Here is a 9,883-nt window from a genome sequence, read left to right on the forward strand (position 1 = left end):
TGTCCGACGAACAGTGGCAGCAGGAGAGAGAGGCAGCTCTGGTAAACACAATGCCAACCCCCCGCTGCTGACGTCACAGCAGTGGGGGTTGGGGACACGGAGTGAGACCAGAGGAGAAACAACTCGTTGATCTGGTCCGATGTGTGTGTCCTCTCCCTGTGGGCCCCACGTTTACTCTATCTTTACTTTACACGTTGTGTAATCATGTCATTGTGCTTTCTTGTGAAGGACACTTTTTTTTTTTAAACATTTTATAGAATTTGATTAGCTGTTAGCTATTTGAACAAAACTAGAAATAACATAAAAATACTTTATCAGCCTACGTATGGAAGTAAAAATAGGCTATGGCATTTAACTCAGTGTTGTGCAGGGTATATTTTTGATTATTATTATTATTATTATTATTATTATTATTAGGCTACTGAAGTATTAAAGGGGCACTATGTAGTTTTCCATAACTGAATAAACAAGCTGTTCTCAGAGGAAAATAAGGTCCCAGAACACTGTTTGAAGCTAGAAAGGTGGCAGGGTCCGCCACATATAAACAAAGTAAAAAAGTATAAATTGTGTTGTCCTGTAAGGTCAGTTTGTTTATTCAGAGTTTGATTATTTAGTTTGTTTAGGCAGAAAAAAACAAGTTGGGTACATTAACATTTCCTCACCAAAACTACACAGTGCTCCTTTAAAGGCAGCATTTTTTTATTTTTTTTATCTTGCAGCTGGTCAATATGGAGCCAATTTTAATAGCTGTACATGCTGTTGGGTAGTTTAAAGATGCATCATACTTTAAAAGGATGGATTGGATGTAAATATAACCTGCAAAATTACTCAAAACTGGCTGCATGTAGAAATGTGGTATTAAGTATTAAAATAGTCTGCACTACTTAACCTCTGTGCTGTAGAGACAAATAAAGTAGAATAAAATGTAAAATGGTCACTTCAAGTAGACTCCAGAACCTGAGTTAATGTACTTACCTTCTAGTGCAGGTGACTTGCAAAAAATATTAACAGTTTTGCAGAGAAGTGAACTACATGTAATTAAACTTGTAGTTTAACTTCATTTTGCAGGAAACCAACTTATCTGTAGTTCAACTATATTCATATATGCATAATGATTTAAGTAATTAAATTACAATGTTGCTTTGTGTTTTTAAACCAGCAATAGGCAAGTTTTTTCCTTTAACTTCTCATTATGAAGTAAATATGGAATAATGACACCATCTGCATTTAGATTGGTTCCTTTTAAGGCTGCTTTCACTGTGCAATTCTGTCTGCCAAGGGGCACAAATCTGGCAACCCGGCACCATTTATATCCGCTTTCTTATGTCCATTATAGACTAAATGAATGAATAAAGTCACATTTTGTCCTGTGCTGTTGGTAGATGCTACTCTGAGGAAAACAGTGAGCGATCAGGTTGTCTTTGTGACAGCAATAACAAGTTTCCACTTTAACAACCGAAACTATGAACACATTTGGGCCAAAATAATGGTTTTATTTTATTTTATTTTTATTTGACCAATTCTTCCCTACTTTAATTGAATCACTTTTTCCTGCTCTGTCCACTTTTCCTTTCATCCTGACCTTTGTGCAGGCATGCCCAGGCAGCCGCCCCCACATTGACCTTTGTGTATAGTGCATGTGCTCAGTGCTCACACAGAAACTGTGTCATCAGGGATAAACCTCCCAAATCAAGGAAGAATCACCACGGCCATACTTAAACATGACACTGACCTGCTTCCAGGAAGCTGGATTGTCAGCTCACCTGAAAAATACTTGGCCATTGTTTTTTAATGTTTTGAATCTGAATTTGTACAGCCTGAATGTATTAGGTGTCAGTTAGTCATAAGCATTAATTATTGCTGTTTTGCTAACAAATGTTGAGAAACGTTGTTGCATGCTGTTTTAGGAGTAATCCTGCTTGGTGCAATAGCGCCCCCTGTACTCCAGTTACAGGAATGGACATTGTGTCCAAAACCAAAGCTGACACTGTTTCCCATTAACAGTGGGGTATTTTATGTTTGGCTTATGTCTGACCTGTCAAGGAGTGAGCTCTATTTGAAATAAACTGAACTGAATGGCATTGGTTTTTACCTGAGTAGTTCGAACAAGTTTTTCTTAGTAGCTTTAGTTAGATTAGTTAGTCAGATTTCTCCCTCGGGTAGCTTTATCCAGTGGTATCCTGCAAATAGCGGCTTTTAAAGTAGCTTCTCCAATCAATAAGTCCTAGAACAGTCCACTACAGTACAAGACCAGATCTATTTGTATTGATAAACATCACAGATCAGCAGACTGTATAAGTGTGCACACAAGAATGCATTTCCAGACCTAGGTCATTTACTTGTTTAAATTCATGATGAGCACTGTGACACAAGAGAGATGATTGATTTTTAAGTATTACCAAATTGATAACAGATAAATGACAAAACTTGAGTCACAGTGGATTTAGCACTTTTGGAATCATCAGCCATTAAAGGTGCAATTTGTAAGAAGTACATCGCCCCTGGCGTCTTTGGACTCCAGAGGTGATAGTCCAGTAGTAAACAACACCAACACTCCCCTGGTGCCCTGAGCTCCCAGTACTGGCAGAGTAAGCTAAAAGGAGCGCCAGCTGCATGGCAAACTGAGCTTAAGAGCTAATGGCAGCTACAGTTAGCATCAGTTAGCAGTTACTCTGGTGATGTGCTGCCCCTCATTTGTTTGGAGTATGAATTAAACACAAGGCTAATTCTTACATTTTGCACCTTTAAAATATGTAAAGTAAACCAGAGGAACACGCTTCAATTATTCAGAAAGGTCGATATAATAAATGCTTTATGTGTAACTACTGTGTGCACTACTGACTAGTAGAACAGAGGCTAGTCCGGACATGATGTCATGACTTTGGCTATCTATAATTCTCTTTCAGTTCCCGAGAAGAAACTGCATGAACAACAGCTGCATACAAACAAAATGAATGATAATGTTAAGCAAAAGCAACACTGCGTCATCTGCTCAGAAGGAGTTACAATGGCTGATTGTAGAGGTGACATCTTTTCCACAGCAGCTCAGAGTGCCAGCAGGTCATCATGGGTCGGTGTGAGCCATCTATGACATAATGGGTCTGCTGTATTGATTTGAATGATAATGGCCCACGCATTGCTTTCCTTGTTACCCGACACTCATTATGATAACACGTGGGTGTGTGCAAATGTGTGTGTGTGCCAAAGCAGTGATGACCTATTGACTGACTGGAGCCAGGCTGACTGACTGCTTGTACAGGAGGAAGGAGGACATGTAACATTGATAGAGGACGCAAAAAAACTATCCATGACAGACACAATTATAATTTATCATTATTTTAATCCTGCTGGGCATAAAATGATGCTGTGGTGCTGTCAGACAATCTGTAGATCTGATATAAAACTGATTATATCAGCATCATGGAAGCTTCAGGTGTGTGTGTGTGTGTGTATGTGTGTGTGTGTGTGTGTGTGTGTGTGTGTGTGTGTGATAGGCTGCACCACAGAGTCAAATCCAAAAGGCTGTTATCAGCAGTGTCCAGTGTGTGAGGAAAGATATGAGCACACAGACGTACCAACCACACACACACACACACACACACACACACACACACACACACACACACACACACACACACATGCAGGAGCTAAAATGATAACTCATGGTGTTTTGCAGATTGTTTTGTCACAACGGCCAGCAACACCGGGCTAGTTCTCTGTCTCTGTTTCTCACCCATCACATTCATGCCACAGGGTGGGGTTATTGTTGGTAAGTATCAGTATCAAGTATTTACAGTTGGTGTTAAATGCTTGGTCAGAGCCCACACTTACTCTTTGTTTAGTCATTAAATCATAATGTATTTGTAGACCATATTTTAATTATGGAAAACAAGGAAGGAATGAAGGAAGGAAAGAAGGAAGGACTATAACTTCTCAGTACTGTAAAAAGTACCCAAAAGTCATACTTTAGATAAGATATCCTGTTACCAAAAATATGACTTTGGTAAAAACGGAAGTCGAAGTAGAAGTCTTAAAGTATATAATACTGTAAGTTATTTCCTGGCAATAAATGTACTTAAGTATCTTAGGTACAAGTAAAATACTTTACTTCAGCATTTTTCTCATTATCAGACTCTGTTTTTAAATCTGATTTCTGACTAAATTAATTATGAAGTAGCAGAGAAAGGAAATACTTGAGTAAAGTACCTCAAAATTGAAAAAAAAAATGCACTTAGTTACATTCCATCACTGTAAGTTGATACATCAGAGCTAAAATTATTTGATATACTTCTGGGTATAGCTTGTAGACATAAGTACTCAAGTATTGTACAAAGTGCAAAGTACATCAAATTGTATTGAGTAAATGCACTTAGCTACTTTCCACCGCTGACACTGAGCTCAGTTACATCTGAGCAGGTGTATTTGATGTATTTTAAAATAGATTCAAAATATATCAAGCCCTTAGAGCAGGAAACAATCTAAAATGAAAACAATATAAAAAAAAGAAAAGAAAATCCCTCAAAAACAATTTGCTGCATGAGTGAGTATTCGCTGTTGACCTTTGGGAACAGCAGTGTGCTCATCCAGACTGAAGACATCGATCTTCCTGTGTTCTAGTTATAATATTCTCTCACTGCTCACTATAATTATTAGTCCTTGAACAGCTACACCAAATGCAGGACAAGAGGTCAGCCTCCTCTTCTGTCCCGTCCTGAATTTGCTAAACTGATCACAGAGCAGTCGGCCATACAGACCACCAATCTTCATCACACAGGGAGCACACAGGGTAGCAGTGCACTCTGTTGTCCGCAGGAGGAATGGCCGACCTGATGGATGATAAAACCCAACCAACCTAGCTGTGACAACATTTCTCTCACTTTAGTAAAGAGAAGCTGAGGAGCAAAGTGTATCAGATCACTGGATAGATAATGGTGCTAATACTAAGTTCTGTCTGACAGGCACATAGCAGCAGTTTTCCCCATTTTCATGCTCAGACCCGGTGACCATCTATGTCAAACTGGAACGACCGTCTTTGAACAGAGGAGGTGGCCTAAGACATTACTTATCACCCACCTACAATGCAGTACTGAGTTCTCTCCCCAGACAGCTTAACAACCATTCACACCTGGGCTCACCTAGCTCTAGCAAACCCACATGAAGGCCGGTTGGGTCGACCCACATGTGGCCCTAACGACTCTGAAACTCAGAGCTCACAGGTGTCCTTAACGACTCTGTAAGGACACTCCCACAGAGTTTGTAAGCCTGCATCTTCCCTCCAGTTAGTTAGAACTGAAGAAGCCTCTTGGATGAGAGGTGACACGTCTCTGAAACAAGTCCAGTTGCCTACGATACAGCAATTACCATGACCTAGATGACTGAGAATCTTCATCAACAAATAATAATAATAATAATAATAAACTTTTACAGCACCTTTAAAAACAGAGTTTACAAAGTGCTATGACAATCAAGCAAAAGCAGGAAAATATAACAATAGTACAGAATAAAGCCTAAACAGTCAGGCCAAACACAAGGAAGTCTAGTCTAATGTACGTTTAATAAAATGTATGCAAAAATAGAAATAATTAAAAGGATAAAAACAATTAAGGAAGATTAGAAGATGACATCACATCAGAGGAATTAAGAACAGATAACATTATGAGCAGTAAAAGGAACAAAGGACAACAAATAAAACCAGAAAAGGACGGAAAGAAAGAAGACAACACAAGGGAGGAATTAAAAAAAGATAAATATTTTAAGAAGTAGTACAAGGAATGAAAGATGGAAAGATGAAAATTCAGTTAAAAAAGGATGACTTCACAAAAAAAAAACAGTTTAAAAAAGTGGGTTTTAAGAAGCCATTTAAAAGAAGTTACCGATATAAGACCATAAAGACAGAATTGTGCAGAGAAGCATCCACACAGTGAGGTGGAAGCATTGTTAGTGAGCCACAGGAGGTGCGGAACAATGATTTATCCACCTGTACCTTTACAAAAGCTGTCCAGGAGAGCATTATGTTGCCTGGAAACTCCACTTAACAAGGTCAGAGGTAGGAGAGAGGTAAAGAGAGACTGACACCTCAGCCTCCACCAGTCGTCCACTGAAGCTGCCAGAGCTGCTTTCTCTACGGGGACCTGGTCAGGTGAGGAAACACTCTTATTTGTGTGCTCATTATGTCTTAGACGTCACTCAGCTGAATTGTCTGCTGTAACATACAGATACATTTGTTCATAAATATAGTACAGCAGTGGTTTCTCAAACGTTTTCACATCAAGGACCCCTGAACTGACACAAATTAGACCACTGACCACCATCTTTAAGAAGTTTGCTTTCAGATGTTTTATGACAATTGTATGAAGTGTATGAAACCCATTACCAACATAGTCACGCATTTCTGACATTGTGTTACATATATGGCTGGAATTACAGTAAAAATAAATTATTCCTGTTAGTTTCTCTGAGAATCGCTGCTCTAAGGGCAAAACAATAGATGTGTTGTCCTGTGGTAATGCGTCTTACCTAAACACATTACATACTGAGGATATGTGTATATTAAGTAAAAACATGGCACTAAATCAGGATACATCGTGTATTTTCAAACTCACTGACCAGACTAAATGTTGGCAATGTACGTTTCTGATATGTTGAAACTTTACATTTCTTTATTTTGCAAATTTAAGTATCTTTAGGTTCAATTTTCTGTTTTACGTTATGACAAATGCTGCACTTGTGCTCTGGTTAGCTTTAGGCACAAAAAACACTTGGTTAGGGTTAGGAAAAGATCATGGTTTGGTGTAAAACATCTGTTTTTTGTTGCAACAAACAAAAGTCCTGCTATGACAGTCAGATCATAAACATGTAATGTGACCGTAATATGACACATTTTGTAAAAATGTTCTATTTGGTATCATTGTGTATCTGTCCTATATTCATTGTAATCCCATTCAGGCTGGGCATATTTACATGCATGTCACAATAATAACATTTAATAATTATAATATTATAATAAAAGGGCTCCAAGTTGTGATTGTCCGTGATAGGTATCCAGTTTGTGCCAGCTCAGAGCAGTGCACGGAGAGCATGTAACACAGATAAGAGATCAGTAATCAGAGGAGCCGAGGGCAGTGGTTGGGAGTTAAAGTGTATCAGGTGACTCTACTGTCAGATCACATACAGGTAATACAGTTTCACAGAGAGGAAGCAGGTGTATGTCTAAACATTCTCAGAACAAAACAAAAAAATAATAATTTTAATACCACGTGCTGCTCTTCATTAAAGATTCCTGCTATCTCCAAGTTTCAGCGAGGTGTGGTCACAGGTGTGCTCTACGTGCTCCTTAACCAAACCATTACAGTTTCGGGGTTGAGCCAGATGTGAGTGGTTTCCACTCAGTTTCAGTACAACACACATAACAGTGCATGCCTCGTATGCTGACTTGAATCACCGGCTTGTGAGGCAAATAAACTAAATATCATGTGTGCTAAAATACTGGCTATTAAAGATATTTTACACAGGCCTCTGCACTGCCAACACTTAAAAGTAATAGTTGCGGGCAACATATTGCTCTTCCCCCTGACTCTCATACTGAGAAGATTAATACCACAATTATATCTGTCCATTCAATGCAAGGCCAAAGCCAGCAGCCACTTAACTTAATATAAAGACTAGAAACAGAGGGGAAACAGCTCGCCTGGCTCTTTCCAGAAGTACACCTTGGTTTTTGTCCAGATTAAAGGAACAATGTACCTATAAATGAAGATGTACTCATCAACTACTTTTTATTACTCCTCCTTTATTCAGTATTATTCTTTATGTGACCTAATGTGTGAGCAAGCCACAGAGTTGTCTTTGTTACTTAACACCATACAATTAGAAGCTCAGATCAGATTTTCACAGTGAATATTGATCTGTCAATGCCTCCTCTAGCTGCTGTACATCAGGATGTCAGCAATGCACTGGGAGGCCAGGCGGCGTCAGAGTGCTCTGGACCGCAGGACAGCCAGAGACCACCAGCAGGTGAACAACATGTTGTACTGAGCAATTAGTAAGAAGGTTAAGAAGGAAATGAGTAAATGATTTAGGACACTTACTCAGGAAATTTTTCTTTAGACTACATCTATTGAAATCACAATTTTGTTTTTCTCCTCTCCACATTTTTTGGTTCCTGTTGTCAAACATCTAAATGAGAACTAATGATGTTAACCAGCCGGTGATTTGCAGGCTGCTGTGCTGATCACATCATTATTTTCTGATTGTGACATCATCTGAAAAGTAAACATGAGGTTAAATAAATATAACACAGTGTGACTGGAACACGGGGCATAAATCCTCACACCGTGTTCTCCTGTAAGACCGTACAATAATCCAATAAAGCAATGTTTGTATCTAAGATGATGTGTTAAACGGCAAAAAACATTTGCAGGGGTGATGTACGTAGTTACTGATTTAAGCAATCTAAATGTAAAATCTAAAGCAGCCTGTGCCTCAGTCTGTGGGGGGGATCACTGCTGTAACAACTGGGCAGCAAGGTCGCGCTACTTTATTATTAAACAACAGCAGGGCTGATTGGAAACTGAGCAGGGACATGTGACACCCCAGCATGAGGTCATACTCGTTTCTTGAGTGAATCTGGCAGCTTGTATCCTGTTGCTGATTTCCAGGATGTGTATGGACACAAAAATATGTTTGTTTCCTTTCAGTTTAATGGTTACGACTACCTGACGATTACGAAGACCTGAGTTTAGTGGCATATACTTTAACTAAGTTGAGACACCAAATATGTCTCTCTATCCTCTGAAAAATGTGTTTGATTCTGAATTGATTTAAAAGGTTATCTATCGATCTTTAGGGTGGAAGATATCTTAAGGACCTTCTTTAGAAACAACAAGAAGGAAATAAATATGAGATGAGGAGAAAAATTGTGAATATAGTTTAGAGCTACACTTGGAAATTAGGCTGTGATGAACTTTAATTACGGATGAGTTCAAATAAAGATCAGATTTCTTTTGCAGTTAGTACTTTGCATTATTTCAGCTGCTGTCTGTCTGCCCTACATTATAACCAATCCTGTCTTTTACCTGTTTAAACATCTTTAAACAGTTCTGCTGGATGATCACTATTTTTTTCAAAGGCTGATCTCTGGAAACGCTCTAACAGCTGGATCTGTATCTGCTTTGCTGTCTGGTTTTGTGGTTTGAGTTCAGTTCCTGTTTCATTCTCGCAGTTTTAGGCTCCCAGGCTCCGTATCATTGTCATGTGTGGGCTGACAAATACAAAGCAACCCGCAGCAGCTGGTTAACTTAGCTTTAAACAAAGACTGGGAAAAGAGGGAAAAGCTGTTTAAAGATTTTCAGTGTTCACAGAGCCCCATTCATTCATGATGGCCGACCTGTCCTTCAATACCAAAGCGTCAATATTGGAAAGGTTTCGAATAAGAGTCAAAAAACAACTTTCTTTACAAATAGGTCCTTTAAAAGCTGCTTGGTGGCTAATGAAGCTAAAAAAGTGTGATTTTGATATAGTTAATTGGATGTTCCAAATTATGGGGCAGAGCAAATACTGATCAAAGCTACTTTCTCTGTTGAGAAAAATTAATTGTTCTTACAAGATCTGAACTTGGTGGGCAGTTTAAAAATGTACGGCTACAGATCACTTCCAAAGATATACATTTATACATCACCATATAAAAATGTAAATGTTCAGTTTTTCTTTTGACTTTAGCAGGCGTGTAATAATACACTAATGTGGCCTAATGAATAAAACATAAGAAATTCCTTTCAGTCCTGTATCATGTATTGTGTAAACCAATAATGCTAACATGTTAGCATGGAACACAAGAGACTGACTTGACTTCAGTGATTGTTTTGTGTGACTTCAGTGATGTTTT

This window comes from Pagrus pagrus, assembly GCF_965226575.1.
Source record: "Pagrus pagrus genome assembly, chromosome: 13".
NCBI classification, from domain to species: Eukaryota; Metazoa; Chordata; class Actinopteri; order Spariformes; family Sparidae; genus Pagrus; species Pagrus pagrus.